The 18,427-nt window shown below is 38.8% G+C and overlaps 1 long non-coding RNA gene across 3 annotated transcripts; it reads right to left on the bottom strand.

Moving 5' to 3' along the window:
* LOC146375366 (uncharacterized) lies at positions 1–4,249 on the bottom strand. Of its 3 annotated transcripts, XR_014802112.1 has the most exons (5): positions 3,999–4,249; positions 2,813–2,924; positions 1,929–2,086; positions 1,438–1,495; positions 1–488 (listed from the first exon to the last, which is right to left on the bottom strand). It is a non-coding gene; the product is annotated as an uncharacterized LOC146375366 (long non-coding RNA). The 3 variants fall into 3 exon arrangements; XR_014802113.1 differs by having other exon boundaries at positions 1–1,495; positions 2,820–2,924; XR_014802111.1 differs by having other exon boundaries at positions 1–1,495.
* Between the last annotated feature and the right edge of the window lie 14,178 nt (positions 4,250–18,427).

The following is an 18,427-nucleotide window of genomic DNA, read 5'->3' on the forward strand; positions in this document are numbered from 1 at the left end:
TTCATGTTTGTCATTAGAGTTTTATTTGTAAGAAAATTATGAACTTCATATTGTGCATCAAATAAAAGAACATTTCACAACTCTGAGTCAACAGAAACAGGTAACAGAAATGTCTCTAATGTAGACTTGTACAGTGTAGTGTAAGCATTAAAAGATCATAAAGGAAACACTAACATTTATGTGAAACTAATTGTAATAAAAAAATGAACAGGTGGTTTATAGATGTAAAAGAAAGAATCTGAAAACAACACTTTTTTGGTCTAAGTGATCAAAGTAGAAAACAGAACTGATGTTCAAAAACAAACCGTAGCTGCACTAATATTACACATCTCCATTGTTGTGGTGAACAGACATGTTGCTTTTAAAACCACATGCAGTGTGTGACCGTGACTGTTCACTGAGACCATGAACGCCACTTCGCTGAAGCCTTCGCCTTCTTCTTCTTCTTCTAAATTGGAAGCAGAAGGAGCACGAGCTGCTTTGATCTACTGAAAGGAAAAAGCAGAACATCTGAGCTGAAACCAGTCAGCTGAAATCATTAAGACAGGAACAATCATTCAATGCAGTGTCTCAGGTGGCTTAGCCTGTTACAACTGTTGATACAAGCTAAATACGGTTAACACACAGTGTCAGGGAGCTCCAGTGTGGGAACTAGTGGCTTTAGGTTTGTAGTCATTTAACTTTCATCCATTCATTCATTTAATTCAGGAGGAAGAAATGTCAGGTTGATGCAGGCTGGTTACATGCATTTGGTCCCATGCTGTCTTTAACTAAATGACTTGGTTCATTTTATGGCTGGGCTGTATGTGGGGTTATATCATGTTATTTGGGCAGGAGTACCTGTCCTCTGTTAGACTTAGAAAGTTTCTCCATAAGTAGAGTTTCTAACTCTTATAGCACATCTGTGGCTGACAGCTTTTTGGTGGCTCTTTTTACCCCACACTGGTTGTGAGTGTGTAAATAGCCCCACTAGTTCTTTTGGGTTGCAGTTAACTTGGGAGGAAGAGGTAGGTCTGCCATGACTAGATGAATAACAATGATCTGGGATACATAAATTTCATAATGCATGCATATATCTCTATAAACCTGGCCTGAGGGCTGCCATTTTTTACATTCACTTATTTCTTTGTTGAATCTAAATAATGAATGTGTTACAGTTAAACTGACACTGATCAGTGTAAATGGCTCATTGGGACACAGAAACCTTTAAATTAAACCCTATCACCTGATATCGAGTGTCAAACAATATCAAAGCTGTAAAAGCTGTTTACAGTCAGAATTTATAAAACTATGATTGTAAATGAATTCAAACAAGTGAGCTTTTCTCTTTGTGCTGAATATCAACACTGTGATTTCTTAGACTGTAAGCTTTACTTTAGCACAACCAGTTGTAGAAGCTGCCACTCCAAATGTCTTTTGATAACAAGAAAAAAATACCTTTTCAGTCCACGGCCTGAAGTTCTTCTCTGACATCTTCTGCCATCAGCTTTGTCTGCTGGTTTGAAGACAATAAACCACAAAAAGATGATTTAGTCACTTTGTCTGCGTCATGCAGCTCGAATGTGTCGTGTAACGATGTTGAATAGCCGTCGTTATCCCTCTGCTGTGTCAGTAGGATTGTACTGTGCAGCATCTCATTGATATGTGAGGAATGCTAATGTAACACGATAACAGACGTCTGGTCTTACATCATTAAAACATAAAGGACAGGAGATATTTAGATATTTTTATATTTATATTACATTTTATAGCTGACGGATATTACTAAATAGATAGAATTTACTAAATAGCTGGATGAACATGAAAAATATGTCTATAATAACAAATGACCATGAGAGCCAGTAGAATTAATTCAACTGGACACTCAAAAGACGTCCTTAAATGCTCTTTAAGTGGCAGAACAAACGAACAAACAGTTAATTGCTTACTTGAGATGAAATCTGCTCAGCTACTTTGAAAACAGCTTCTAAGTGGTTCCTCCTTTAACAGGATGACTGCTCAGGGGTAAGGCCATCATGCAGTCCAGCAACCTTTATGGTTCTGCTTTGATTCACCAGGAACTATTAGGGAAACCTTCCAGCGCCTCCTGTGAAAGACACAGGCATAAACACACAAACATTTATTAACATGTTCCACAGTCTTCCAGTTTGATTTTCTCATCCTGTGGACAACAACGTACATGGATGCAGGTTTATTGTTAACTTTTGTAAGGTTTATTTAGTGAACATATCCAGCTGCAGCTCCACTGTGATCCTGAACTGGATAAGCACTTAAGAAAATGTGTCAATAAATGGACATACATCAACTTACTATATTTATCCAAACAGACGGGACCAATAATGCTTCACTGAGTTAGAGACTTTAACAGTCTCTTCTATGTAAGAATGTCTCGTGCTGATATACCTGCAAACTTGACAACAAAGGTTTTTCTGACTGCATGTAGCTGTCCTCTATGTCAGCTCACACATTTACATTCATGTCACACTTATTTCTGCTTTCCCATTTTATAATTATTACTTACATTTTGATTAGATACCTTGAGTTTGTAAATGATCAGATTACATAATTGGAATACAATGTATCCAATTCAGGGTTGCGGGAGGATGAAGCCTATCCCAGCTGATACAGGACAAAGACAGGCTGCCAGTTTATTGCAGGGCTAACACAATATGTGTAACAGAAAATCCACTTAAATGTTTGATATTTCTTATAATAATCATAATTATGACTATTATTTAAAGGTTTCTTTATAAATACATTTTGATTTTTTATAACCTCTAAAATATAAACCTGAGCTGTTTCAGATTCTGACCTCTGACCTCAGTGACCTGGCTGTGTCCTCACTGCAGCTCCCTCTTGGAAGTACGTCTGCTTCTTGTCTACCCCCAGTGTTGACCGCCTGCCCTTGATATCACGTACTGTACCTGAGGAACAAAAAAGGACAAACACTTGCCTTCATTTAAGAAGTACATTCATACAGAGGTAATCTATGGAAACACACTAGTTCAACCTTTGGGAGAAATCAGTTCCTGTGAAACATTTCTGTAAATGAACATCATGTGGAGAATGAATGAAATGAGTTCTTCAGGTGACTCAGCAGTCCCACACTGACAAATGAAATCTAGTTAAACTATTAAGCATATTTGCTCTTCTGAAATCTGTGTTAAACAACAACAAACATAAATTAGTAACAAAAATACAGCTGAGTAGAGGCTTTACAAGCCACCAGCAGCCACAATGCTAAATTTTAATATTCAAATGTTTCTGAGCCGTCTTCAACCTGCTTTTAACACATTAAAGTCCCACAGTCAATGCAGCCTGACTCAATCCTAGATGTTCAGCACACAGAGACACAGAGGTGCCGTTTAAACTTTAGTGTTAACCTGAGTCACTGATCATTTGCAGTATTACAGAGTCTGGCAGTCTTTGCATGATGTCCACGTCACTGTACGTTTCTAGCTGACTCTCAGGTGTGACAGGTGTGCCAGCAGGAAAGAGTAATAATAACCTGCATCCTGAGGTTTGTCATGCAGGATTAAAGGAGCCAGGCTTTGTTCACACAGCTAGGATTGTATTTTACACTGACCCTGGGTCAGTATAAGTATCATACAGTTTAAACGAAGCACTGAAACTTGCACATATTTATTACAGATGCACTGAAGCTAATCGACATATTTGCTGTCAGTCTGTGGCTGCGATTAAACACTTTACTGGAAACTTTATTAACTAGTACCTTCATCAGTCATGACAGAAGCTAATATTTCTGTGCTAACATCGTTTAACCAGTAACAGCTTTCCTCCAATATAAGCTAACGTTTACACCGTAACTTTAAGCTAGCACCACAAAGACGGTAAAACACGTAATAATATCTACAAATGCATCTTAAAGCTGTTATATTAGCACTCGGTGTATTACTAAGATAACCACATTAACATTACTGACACTCGCTGACTTTTAATAGTCATTCTATAAATGCTGTCCGTTTAAATGGTCTTACCTGTACACACTGCATATCCACCGGATTCCAGCCAGAGTGGATTCTGGAGTCTTCCCACGCTCCTGTTAGTGATCCTCCATCTGGATGGATGAGAACAACCTTCTGAACAATCTAGCAGGAGATGGCCCATATCTATGGGACTGATTTGTGCTAATAACGCCCATTGTATGGACTGATAACAGCCGAAGCGGGTGAATAAAGTCACCCAGTAGCTAGCTGTGCCATTACCCAGCATACATCACTCCCTCCATAAATGCAATAAACGATAGAAAAGTATCGTTCTACCTATTTTTCAGGTAGTTGTTTACATTATATAATTTATTGTGTTCCGTATACGTCACTACAATGTGATTTGGAAAATGTCTAAATATACCGACAACAGGCACTTCCGCGGCAATCTCTTCAATCGGAGGAGCCTTCACGTCAATTCCCGACGCGAGGGGGGTACCCTGCGCGTCCATAAGCGAAGCAGAGGGAGCCTGACCATGCGTCACACGTTTGACGAGTTGGGAGTGAGAACGTGTTGAATTAATAGTGAATTTAGACAAAATTAAACATCTGCTACTCTAACAGCCGTCTTTCTATACACACACATCCCTCTTTACAATTTAGTCCCAACAAAAAGTTACTTTGACGAGGTTTAAGCATTAAAAGCTCGCTGGTCAGTCATCTCCATGTGTTCTGTCCTTGGTCTTTCTCCCATTGCTCATCTTCTTAGCTTGGCCTGGATTTACTGAAGGGCTCCTAAATGTGGATTCCATTTATGTAAAATCATACTAACTCTTCACCACAATTACATATTTTAACTGTAGGCAACACTAACTAACTGTCAGAGAGCCTGACAGATGCTTACGGCACATCAGTTGACCAATCTAGTATTTGCCAAAGCTTCACAATGACATGTTTTTGTTCTTTTTGGTTTGTTTGTATAAAAGTCAACCCGACACACTGTTATGTTGATCACTCTGGACGAGTGTTTGTTTAAGCACCACACATATGGCTTTCATGGTTTGCCAACCTGTTCCCCAACTCTCCGGTTGGTCTTCTGCACATGCTCCTGCTCACTCTGGTCTCCGGCTTGACTATATAAAAAGGAAAACCTCGTTAGGAAGATCATCACCACCTGTCCCTGCAGCCTCCCTGGCACCGCCCCCTTGAGCTCACTGCATCACTCCTCCCCTGCGGCTGAGCCAGGGACCACACCTCCACCACAGTTTGGATTTCTAAATAATATTTATTGGGTGTTTATAATTCATGTAACCATTATCAGTTACAATTACCATCAATCTGCATTTTGTTATTATTCAATTCAGAACTGCCCAGACCAGACACAGTGACATTCCACCAGAATCCCTTTGATCTCTGATCTTCTTTATGACATCAGCACACTAAAACCCTTAAAGAGGGGAAAGGTTCTCATTCTTGTCAGTCTTTCAAAGATAGTGGAAGAATTCACTAGGCAGTTAAACTACTCGAAACTTCAGTTTCTGACACAGTTGACCGTATTTTTAAAAAATCTTTTAGTTAGTACAGAGATTTAACATCAACTTCAATTTGAAATATGAGTCTGTCAAATCCTGTTGTGTGCAACCTGAGAGCCGAGAACGAAAAACTTAACCAGCAAATCAAAGAGCTGAAAAATGAGAATAAAACTCTCAAACAACAAAGCTCTACCATACGTGACCTTAAAGTCGAGAACGCCGACCTTAAGGAGCAAAAAAGAGAGCTGATAAATGAGAACAAAATTCTCCAAAAAAACATTGAAGTTCTCTTCAAACGAAGTGGGTTCTCTAAAAACAAGAGGAAAAGAGACCTGCAACTAGAGAATGAAAAAATTCACTTCAAAATTCAAGACCTGGAATATTGGAACCAAATTCTAAAGGATTTAAACAGCTCCAAAACCAAAGAGATCCAGCAACAGAAAGAGGTGATGCAGGAAATGGAGGCAGAAATCAGAGAGTTGCAAAGCAGCAAGACAGGCTTGGTTATAAAAGTGGGAGACATGGAAAAGGACAACCAGTCTTTAAGAAAGGAAAATGATGTGACAATAAAACGCATGTGTGAGCTGAAAAGGGACTTTGAAAAGGAAAAAGATGACATGCAACAGGAAATACAGGCTGTTAAAAATAAACTCCATCAGGCAAACACAGCCTTTAAAGAGTTACAAGAGAGTGAAGAAAGAAAAAGGATCATGAATGAGGAAAACAAAACAACGGACAGTGAACAGCTCAGACAGACTCTGGAACTCCAATGCGTTGCACGTGAAATTGACATATCGAGGCATAACGAACTTCTTGAACAGGACCTCCAGGAGCTTTCCAAAAGGAGTGGTGATTCTCAAAAAGAACTGAAACCACACGATGAGGGTGTGAAAGGAGAATCACGGATCTTCAAAGCCACTGAGAAAGACTCCGAACATGATTTTAACGTGACCAACAGAGAAAAGGAGTTGTTGTGCCATGAATTTGAGGCACTGAAAAGAGAGCTTGAAGAGGTCAAGAAAAATCTGTGTGATGTACAGGAAGCCTTGAAAACAGAAGACATGGCGTTGCAAACCCAAGCTCAGACTCCCAAAGTTTCACAGGAAGAACATAACAATCTGATAAACAACTACGATGTCCAAGTTGACATACTCAAACAAGAAAATAAGGCCTTAGAAAATAAGGTTAGTGACCTTACCAAAAAGATGTGGAATGGACGGGAAGCGATGAGACAAATGGAAAAGAACTTTCAAGAACAAAGGAAGCTACTCGAAAATCTCCGAGGAGAATTCGAGGAAATTTAGCACAACTACGACTTTGGCCCTCCCTATTAAACCTGGTTAACGCAGGTTCAATTCATTTGATTTAATTGGCCCAAAATGAGTGACTGCACCCAGACACTCAGTAGCAAAAAAATTACAGAGATTCAAGAGAGAAAACTGTTTCTGCATAGACTCCTATAGTACTGCAAGTCGTGTCATCACTTGGTGTCCTGCATAGAGTGCAGGTTTAAGGTATTTACCTATCTTTCAGAATAAGAAGCTATGCTGCGTCAGGGGTTATAACAGCTGTGCCCCCCCCCAACCGGTCGAGGCAGATGGCCGCCCCTCACTGAGCCTGGTTCTGCCGAAAGTTTCTTCCTGTTAAAAGGGAGTTTTTCTTTCCCACCGTCACCAAGTCTAAGGAGCTTGGAGAAAAGCGCCTGGACTTCTTTAACTTAAAGAAGTCCAGGCGCTTTTCTTTCCAAGCTCCTTAGACTACTATGGCCTTGATGACTGATAACCTTCACAGACACTGTCATCAAGGGTTTGCTCACAGGGGATCATCTGATTGTTGGGGGGTTTTCTCTCTTATATTGTATGGTCTTTACCTTACAATATAAACAGCCGAGAAGCGGCTATTTTTGCGATCCGGTGCTTTAGAAATACATCTTAGCTGAACTGAACTCCATAACATCTGGACTGAAATGCCTACACACAACGGTAGGCATTTCAATCAAGAGCTCTGTCCAAAACGTTCAATGACAAGCATCAGCACCAGGATTGTTTTTTAGCTCAGCAACAGTTCATGTTCCATACCCAGTTTTTATTGTAACTGCAACTTTGTAAGACTGGGTTGGGAGATGTTCTTGTGGTGAGCTTTTATTCACATAATTGGTTTCTTTAATAGTGAAATAAAATAAATTTGTATAACTGGAAACAGCGTTCTCATGTCTGATTATCACATTGTATTCTTTAAACCATGTAACAGAATATATAATATATATAATTTACTCATAGTCATATTTATATCTAATGTGATTGAGTTTCCTCATCTCTACTTATGTGCTGATGTGTTCACTGAGGCCATTGTATGGTCCATTTTGGCTGCATTTCCATGTTTTAAACATGAAATTTGCTTATTTAAAGGGTGTCTCATGTATCTCTTATGCAGAAATATGTGTTGCCTAGCTGGACAAATGTAGCACAGGTCTACTATTATTGGCCTAATGTATTTTAACAATCATTTCAGCATCCAGATAATCTCTTTCATCATCTCTTTCGATGAATTTAGCCTGGTTGTCATGAAATAGGCATTTGAAACAATAACTACCAGTATCTTTGAATGTGTGTGATTTCACTAATCCTACACATTCTTTGCAAGACAACTGGGTGCTTTTATGTAAAGAATGATCTGAGAACACTGAGGCTAATGAAGTAACAAGAGAAACATAGTAAGTAGTCTTTCAGTTTGCATGATCAATTTTGATTATTGTTCATTTTCATTTACCATGTCAACATGTTTTAGAGCAACGTTTTCTGATTTTGAGCTCTTTTAGGTGTACGTCATCGTCAGTGATTACCCTAAGCCCAAAGCAACACCAAACATGGGCAACCAAAATGCATCATTTTGTTAGCATGTAATTGTTCTCCCAATTCTTATAAATCAGGAAACAACAAAAATAACAAGTTTAACTTACAGACATGAAACACTCCCCCACCCTGGAAAAAAGTCAATTTTGCCTTTTACAAAAATATAAGGTTAGTGTAATGTTAGATTTTGCATTAATACCTATGACTGAGACCTCAAAGGTAATTCCTCGACTGCTTCAGTAACAGCCTGGTTGATTTTAACAAGTTAAATAAATTTGCGGTCAATTTAGACTCAATTCAAAATCTCCTACTTGGGACGAACACTAAATGTAAATAGCTGACTTTCTAAATAAACCTATCCATCTTTGCAAGGTCAATTTTTGCTTTCACTAAATTCCAAATGTTTAGCCATAATTAGCTTAGCTGTCCTACTCTTGTTACTGCTCTTTCCTACTGCTGTTACAATCAAATGAACATCTCTGCAAAGATAAATTAGCTGAGACCTTAGGTTGATGGTAGTTACTAGCAAACACAGAAACTTACATACACTATATAGTACAGTTCTATGATACATCACCAAATAGAACAATTTGTGGCAATGCAGACAAGCAGAGAAACATGCACAACATTGCTTCAGTCTCATAGCTACATGCAGCACAGTCAGTCCACCAAATCATCAAGCACTTAAAGTACCATTACTCATTAAAGACAGAAGGAAAATCACACTGCAACTCGATACACCTGGACAAGAAGCAAACTGGTAAGAGGGCTGATTTTACATTGACAGTTTACATTCAGGACTACGCTGCTATTGCTTTTCTTTGTTGTAACTTTTAAACTTTTTAAAATTTCTCTTCCCATTCAAATGAATGGCAAAATCTTCAAATCTCTTCAAACCTACCCTACTTTGAAACTTAACTACTTCAGAGTATGCAATAAGGTTGATTGTGTTCATCTGGACGTTGTGTTTTCAGTGGGAGAAACGCTACGTCATTCATCCAAGTGACTTCTTCACTTTTACTCTCATTCACATTGCATTTTTGCTCGCAAATAATTTTCTAGTTCATGTTAGTATGTTATGTTTACAATGTCCACTGACATTTTTAAGCAAGCTACTGGAAAGCACACAAAGTATTCATGAATTGTATGTAAAATTATTTTGTGAAAAATAATTATTGTTTTTTCCATCTCCCTTCACTCTTTGGCTCACCTTGTTCTTCCTGATCTTGTACAATCTCTTTGTCCTCTCCCTCTGATTTGAATTGATTAGGTAAATTAATAGTGAATTTAGACAAAATTAAACATCTGCTACTCTAACAGCCATCTTTCTATACACACACATCCCTCTTTACAATTTAGTCACAACAAAAAGTTACTTTGACGAGGTTTAAGCATTAAAAGCTCGCTGGTCAGTCATCTCCATGTGTTCTGTCCTTGGTCTTTCTCCCATTGCTCATCTTCTTAGCTTGGCCTGGATTTACTGAAGGGCTCCTAAATGTGGATTCCATTTATGTAAAATCATACTAACTCTTCACCACAATTACATATTTTAACTGTAGGCAACACTAACTAACTGTCAGAGAGCCTGACAGATGCTTACGGCACATCAGTTGACCAATCTAGTATTTGCCAAAGCTTCACAATGACATGTTTTTGTTCTTTTTGGTTTGTTTGTATAAAAGTCAACCCGACACACTGTTATGTTGATCACTCTGGACGAGTGTTTGTTTAAGCACCACACATATGGCTTTTATGGTTTGCCAACCTGTTCACCAACTCTCCGCTTGGTCTTCTGCACATGCTCCTGCTCACTCTGGTCTCCGGCTTGACTATATAAAAAGGAAAACCTCGTTAGGAAGATCATCACCACCTGTCCCTGCAGCCTCCCTGGCACCGCCCCCTTGAGCTCACTGCATCACTCCTCCCCTGCGGCTGAGCCAGGGACCACACCTCCACCACAGTTTGGATTTCTAAATAATATTTATTGGGTGTTTATAATTCATGTAACCATTATCAGTTACAATTACCATCAATCTGCATTTTGTTATTATTCAATTCAGAACTGCCCAGACCAGACACAGTGACATTCCACCAGAATCCCTTTGATCTCTGATCTTCTTTATGACATCAGCACACTAAAACCCTTAAAGAGGGGAAAGGTTCTCATTCTTGTCAGTCTTTCAAAGATAGTGGAAGAATTCACTAGGCAGTTAAACTACTCGAAACTTCAGTTTCTGACACAGTTGACCGTATTTTTAAAAAATCTTTTAGTTAGTACAGAGATTTAACATCAACTTCAATTTGAAATATGAGTCTGTCAAATCCTGTTGTGTGCAACCTGAGAGCCGAGAACGAAAAACTTAACCAGCAAATCAAAGAGCTGAAAAATGAGAATAAAACTCTCAAAGAACAAAACTCTACCATACGTGACCTTAAAGTCGAGAACGCCGACCTTAAGGAGCAAAAAAGAGAGCTGATAAATGAGAACAAAATTCTCCAAAAAAACATTGAAGTTCTCTTCAAACGAAGTGGGTTCTCTAAAAACAAGAGGAAAAGAGACCTGCAACTAGAGAATGAAAAAATTCACTTCAAAATTCAAGACCTGGAATATTGGAACCAAATTCTAAAGGATTTAAACAGCTCCAAAACCAAAGAGATCCAGCAACAGAAAGAGGTGATGCAGGAAATGGAGGCAGAAATCAGAGAGTTGCAAAGCACCAGGACAGGCTTGGTTATAAAAGTGGGAGACATGGAAAAGGACAACCAGTCTTTAAGAAAGGAAAATGATGTGACGATAAAACGCATGTGTGAGCTGAAAAGGGACTTTGAAAAGGAAAAAGATGACATGCAACAGGAAATACAGGCTGTTAAAAATAAACTCCATCAGGCAAACACAGCCTTTAAAGAGTTACAAGAGAGTGAAGAAAGAAAAAGGATCATGAATGAGGACAACAAAACAACGGACAGTGAACAGCTCAGACAGACCCTGGAACTCCAATGCGTTGCACGTGAAATTGACATATCGAGGCATAACGAACTTCTTGAACAGGACCTCCAGGAGCTTTCCAAAAGGAGTGGTGATTCTCAAAAAGAACTGAAACCACACGATGAGGGTGTGAAAGGAGAATCACGGATCTTCAAAGCCACTGAGAAAGACTCCGAACATGATTTTAACGTGACCAACAGAGAAAAGGAGTTGTTGTGCCATGAATTTGAGGCACTGAAAAGAGAGCTTGAAGAGGTCAAGAAAAATCTGTGTGATGTACAGGAAGCCTTGAAAACAGAAGACATGGCGTTGCAAACCCAAGCTCAGACTCCCAAAGTTTCACAGGAAGAACATAACAATCTGATAAACAACTACGATGTCCAAGTTGACATACTCAAACAAGAAAATAAGGCCTTAGAAAATAAGGTTAGTGACCTTACCAAAAAGATGTGGAATGGACGGGAAGCGATGAGACAAATGGAAAAGAACTTTCAAGAACAAAGGAAGCTACTCGAAAATCTCCGAGGAGAATTCGAGGAAATTTAGCACAACTACGACTTTGGCCCTCCCTATTAAACCTGGTTAACGCAGGTTCAATTCATTTGATTTAATTGGCCCAAAATGAGTGACTGCACCCAGACACTCAGTAGCAAAAAAATTACAGAGATTCAAGAGAGAAAACTGTTTCTGCATAGACTCCTATAGTACTGAAAGTCGTGTCATCACTTGGTGTCCTGCATAGAGTGCAGGTTTAAGGTATTTACCTATCTTTCAGAATAAGAAGCTATGCTGCGTCAGGGGTTATAACAGCTGTGCCCCCCCCCAACCGGTCGAGGCAGATGGCCGCCCCTCACTGAGCCTGGTTCTGCCGAAAGTTTCTTCCTGTTAAAAGGGAGTTTTTCTTTCCCACCGTCACCAAGTCTAAGGAGCTTGGAGAAAAGCGCCTGGACTTCTTTAACTTAAAGAAGTCCAGGCGCTTTTCTTTCCAAGCTCCTTAGACTACTATGGCCTTGATGACTGATAACCTTCACAGACACTGTCATCAAGGGTTTGCTCACAGGGGATCATCTGATTGTTGGGGGGTTTTCTCTCTTATATTGTATGGTCTTTACCTTACAATATAAACAGCCGAGAAGCGGCTATTTTTGCGATCCGGTGCTTTAGAAATACATCTTAGCTGAACTGAACTCCATAACATCTGGACTGAAATGCCTACACACAACGGTAGGCATTTCAATCAAGAGCTCTGTCCAAAACGTTCAATGACAAGCATCAGCACCAGGATTGTTTTTTAGCTCAGCAACAGTTCATGTTCCATACCCAGTTTTTATTGTAACTGCAACTTTGTAAGACTGGGTTGGGAGATGTTCTTGTGGTGAGCTTTTATTCACATAATTGGTTTCTTTAATAGTGAAATAAAATAAATTTGTATAACTGGAAACAGCGTTCTCATGTCTGATTATCACATTGTATTCTTTAAACCATGTAACAGAATATATAATATATATAATTTACTCATAGTAATATTAATATCTAATGTGATTGAGTTTCCTCATCTCTACTTATGTGCTGATGTGTTCACTGAGGCCATTGTATGGTCCATTTTGGCTGCATTTCCATGTTTTAAACATGAAATTTGCTTATTTAAAGGGTGTCTCATGTATCTCTTATGCAGAAATATGTGTTGCCTAGCTGGACAAATGTAGCACAGGTCTACTATTATTGGCCTAATGTATTTTAACAATCATTTCAGCATCCAGATAATCTCTTTCATCATCTCTTTCGATGAATTTAGCCTGGTTGTCATGAAATAGGCATTTGAAACAATAACTACCAGTATCTTTGAATGTGTGTGATTTCACTAATCCTACACATTCTTTGCAAGACAACTGGGTGCTTTTATGTAAAGAATGATCTGAGAACACTGAGGCTAATGAAGTAACAAGAGAAACATAGTAAGTAGTCTTTCAGTTTGCATGATCAATTTTGATTATTGTTCATTTTCATTTACCATGTCAACATGTTTTAGAGCAACGTTTTCTGATTTTGAGCTCTTTTAGGTGTACGTCATCGTCAGTGATTACCCTAAGCCCAAAGCAACACCAAACATGGGCAACCAAAATGCATCATTTTGTTAGCATGTAATTGTTCTCCCAATTCTTATAAATCAGGAAACAACAAAAATAACAAGTTTAACTTACAGACATGAAACACTCCCCCACCCTGGAAAAAAGTCAATTTTGCCTTTTACAAAAATATAAGGTTAGTGTAATGTTAGATTTTGCATTAATACCTATGACTGAGACCTCAAAGGTAATTCCTCGACTGCTTCAGTAACAGCCTGGTTGATTTTAACAAGTTAAATAAATTTGCGGTCAATTTAGACTCAATTCAAAATCTCCTACTTGGGACGAACACTAAATGTAAATAGCTGACTTTCTAAATAAACCTATCCATCTTTGCAAGGTCAATTTTTGCTTTCACTAAATTCCAAATGTTTAGCCATAATTAGCTTAGCTGTCCTACTCTTGTTACTGCTCTTTCCTACTGCTGTTACAATCAAATGAACATCTCTGCAAAGATAAATTAGCTGAGACCTTAGGTTGATGGTAGTTACTAGCAAACACAGAAACTTACATACACTATATAGTACAGTTCTATGATACATCACCAAATAGAACAATTTGTGGCAATGCAGACAAGCAGAGAAACATGCACAACATTGCTTCAGTCTCATAGCTACATGCAGCACAGTCAGTCCACCAAATCATCAAGCACTTAAAGTACCATTACTCATTAAAGACAGAAGGAAAATCACACTGCAACTCGATACACCTGGACAAGAAGCAAACTGGTAAGAGGGCTGATTTTACATTGACAGTTTACATTCAGGACTACGCTGCTATTGCTTTTCTTTGTTGTAACTTTTAAACTTTTTAAAATTTCTCTTCCCATTCAAATGAATGGCAAAATCTTCAAATCTCTTCAAACCTACCCTACTTTGAAACTTAACTACTTCAGAGTATGCAATAAGGTTGATTGTGTTCATCTGGACGTTGTGTTTTCAGTGGGAGAAACGCTACGTCATTCATCCAAGTGACTTCTTCACTTTTACTCTCATTCACATTGCATTTTTGCTCGCAAATAATTTTCTAGTTCATGTTAGTATGTTATGTTTACAATGTCCACTGACATTTTTAAGCAAGCTACTGGAAAGCACACAAAGTATTCATGAATTGTATGTAAAATTATTTTGTGAAAAATAATTATTGTTTTTTCCATCTCCCTTCACTCTTTGGCTCACCTTGTTCTTCCTGATCTTGTACAATCTCTTTGTCCTCTCCCTCTGATTTGAATTGATTAGGTAAATTAATAGTGAATTTAGACAAAATTAAACATCTGCTACTCTAACAGCCATCTTTCTATACACACACATCCCTCTTTACAATTTAGTCACAACAAAAAGTTACTTTGACGAGGTTTAAGCATTAAAAGCTCGCTGGTCAGTCATCTCCATGTGTTCTGTCCTTGGTCTTTCTCCCATTGCTCATCTTCTTAGCTTGGCCTGGATTTACTGAAGGGCTCCTAAATGTGGATTCCATTTATGTAAAATCATACTAACTCTTCACCACAATTACATATTTTAACTGTAGGCAACACTAACTAACTGTCAGAGAGCCTGACAGATGCTTACGGCACATCAGTTGACCAATCTAGTATTTGCCAAAGCTTCACAATGACATGTTTTTGGTTTTTTTGGTTTGTTTGTATAAAAGTCAACCCGACACACTGTTATGTTGATCACTCTGGACGAGTGTTTGTTTAAGCACCACACATATGGCTTTCATGGTTTGCCAACCTGTTCACCAACTCTCCGGTTGGTCTTCTGCACATGCTCCTGCTCACTCTGGTCTCCGGCTTGACTATATAAAAAGGAAAACCTCGTTAGGAAGATCATCACCACCTGTCCCTGCAGCCTCCCTGGCACCGCCCCCTTGAGCTCACTGCATCACTCCTCCCCTGCGGCTGAGCCAGGGACCACACCTCCACCACAGTTTGGATTTCTAAATAATATTTATTGGGTGTTTATAATTCATGTAACCATTATCAGTTACAATTACCATCAATCTGCATTTTGTTATTATTCAATTCAGAACTGCCCAGACCAGACACAGTGACATTCCACCAGAATCCCTTTGATCTCTGATCTTCTTTATGACATCAGCACACTAAAACCCTTAAAGAGGGGAAAGGTTCTCATTCTTGTCAGTCTTTCAAAGATAGTGGAAGAATTCACTAGGCAGTTAAACTACTCGAAACTTCAGTTTCTGACACAGTTGACCGTATTTTTAAAAAATCTTTTAGTTAGTACAGAGATTTAACATCAACTTCAATTTGAAATATGAGTCTGTCAAATCCTGTTGTGTGCAACCTGAGAGCCGAGAACGAAAAACTTAACCAGCAAATCAAAGAGCTGAAAAATGAGAATAAAACTCTCAAAGAACAAAACTCTACCATACGTGACCTTAAAGTCGAGAACGCCGACCTTAAGGAGCAAAAAAGAGAGCTGATAAATGAGAACAAAATTCTCCAAAAAAACATTGAAGTTCTCTTCAAACGAAGTGGGTTCTCCAAAAACAAGAGGAAAAGAGACCTGCAACTAGAGAATGAAAAAATTCACTTCAAAATTCAAGACCTGGAATATTGGAACCAAATTCTAAAGGATTTAAACAGCTCCAAAACCAAAGAGATCCAGCAACAGAAAGAGGTGATGCAGGAAATGGAGGCAGAAATCAGAGAGTTGCAAAGCACCAGGACAGGCTTGGTTATAAAAGTGGGAGACATGGAAAAGGACAACCAGTCTTTAAGAAAGGAAAATGATGTGACGATAAAACGCATGTGTGAGCTGAAAAGGGACTTTGAAAAGGAAAAAGATGACATGCAACAGGAAATACAGGCTGTTAAAGATAAACTCCATCAGGCAAACACAGCCTTTAAAGAGTTACAAGAGAGTGAAGAAAGAAAAAGGATCATGAATGAGGACAACAAAACAACGGACAGTGAACAGCTCAGACAGACCCTGGAACTCCAATGCGTTGCACGTGAAATTGACATATCGAGGCATAACGAACTTCTTGAACAGGACCTCCAGGAGCTTTCCAAAAGGAGTGGTGATTCTCAAAAAGAACTGAAACCACACGATGAGGGTGTGAAAGGAGAATCACGGATCTTCAAAGCCACTGAGAAAGACTCCGAACATGATTTTAACGTGACCAACAGAGAAAAGGAGTTGTTGTGCCATGAATTTGAGGCACTGAAAAGAGAGCTTGAAGAGGTCAAGAAAAATCTGTGTGATGTACAGGAAGCCTTGAAAACAGAAGACATGGCGTTGCAAACCCAAGCTCAGACTCCCAAAGTTTCACAGGAAGAACATAACAATCTGATAAACAACTACGATGTCCAAGTTGACATACTCAAACAAGAAAATAAGGCCTTAGAAAATAAGGTTAGTGACCTTACCAAAAAGATGTGGAATGGACGGGAAGCGATGAGACAAATGGAAAAGAACTTTCAAGAACAAAGGAAGCTACTCGAAAATCTCCGAGGAGAATTCGAGGAAATTTAGCACAACTACGACTTTGGCCCTCCCTATTAAACCTGGTTAACGCAGGTTCAATTCATTTGATTTAATTGGCCCAAAATGAGTGACTGCACCCAGACACTCAGTAGCAAAAAAATTACAGAGATTCAAGAGAGAAAACTGTTTCTGCATAGACTCCTATAGTACTGCAAGTCGTGTCATCACTTGGTGTCCTGCATAGAGTGCAGGTTTAAGGTATTTACCTATCTTTCAGAATTAGAAGCTATGCTGCGTCAGGGGTTATAACAGCTGTGCCCCCCCCCAACCGGTCGAGGCAGATGGCCGCCCCTCACTGAGCCTGGTTCTGCCGAAAGTTTCTTCCTGTTAAAAGGGAGTTTTTCTTTCCCACCGTCACCAAGTCTAAGGAGCTTGGAGAAAAGCGCCTGGACTTCTTTAACTTAAAGAAGTCCAGGCGCTTTTCTTTCCAAGCTCCTTAGACTACTATGGCCTTGATGACTGATAACCTTCACAGACACTGTCATCAAGGGTTTGCTCACAGGGGATCATCTGATTGTTGGGGGGTTTTCTCTCTTATATTGTATGGTCTTTACCTTACAATATAAACAGCCGAGAAGCGGCTATTTTTGCGATCCGGTACTTTAGAAATACATCTTAGCTGAACTGAACTCCATAACATCTGGACTGAAATGCCTACACACAACGGTAGGCATTTCAATCAAGAGCTCTGTCCAAAACGTTCAATGACAAGCATCAGCACCAGGATTGTTTTTTAGCTCACCAACAGTTCATGTTCCATACCCAGTTTTTATTGTAACTGCAACTTTGTAAGACTGGGTTGGGAGATGTTCTTGTGGTGAGCTTTTATTCACATAATTGGTTTCTTTAATAGTGAAATAAAATAAATTTGTATAACTGGAAACAGCGTTCTCATGTCTGATTATCACATTGTATTCTTTAAACCATGTAACAGAATATATAATATATATAATTTACTCATAGTAATATTAATATCTAATGTGATTGAGTTTCCTCATCTCTACTTATGTGCTGATGTGTTCACTGAGGCCATTGTATGGTCCATTTTGGCTGCATTTCCATGTTTTAAACATGAAATTTGCTTATTTAAAGAGTGTCTCATGTATCTCTTATGCAGAAATATGTGTTGCCTAGCTGGACAAATGTAGCACAGGTCTACTATTATTGGCCTAATGTATTTTAACAATCATTTCAGCATCCAGATAATCTCTTTCATCATCTCTTTAGATGAATTTAGCCTGGTTGTCATGAAATAGGCATTTGAAACAATAACTACCAGTATCTTTGAATGTGTGTGATTTCACTAATCCTACACATTCTTTGCAAGACAACTGGGTGCTTTTATGTAAAGAATGATCTGAGAACACTGAGGCTAATGAAGTAACAAGAGAAACATAGTAAGTAGTCTTTCAGTTTGCATGATCAATTTTGATTATTGTTCATTTTCATTTACCATGTCAACATGTTTTAGA

The sequence above is a fragment of the Perissodus microlepis genome, chromosome 13 (genome assembly GCF_051167445.1).
Source record: "Perissodus microlepis isolate ML-2025 ecotype Zambia chromosome 13, ASM5116744v1, whole genome shotgun sequence".
NCBI lineage: Eukaryota > Metazoa > Chordata > Actinopteri > Cichliformes > Cichlidae > Perissodus > Perissodus microlepis.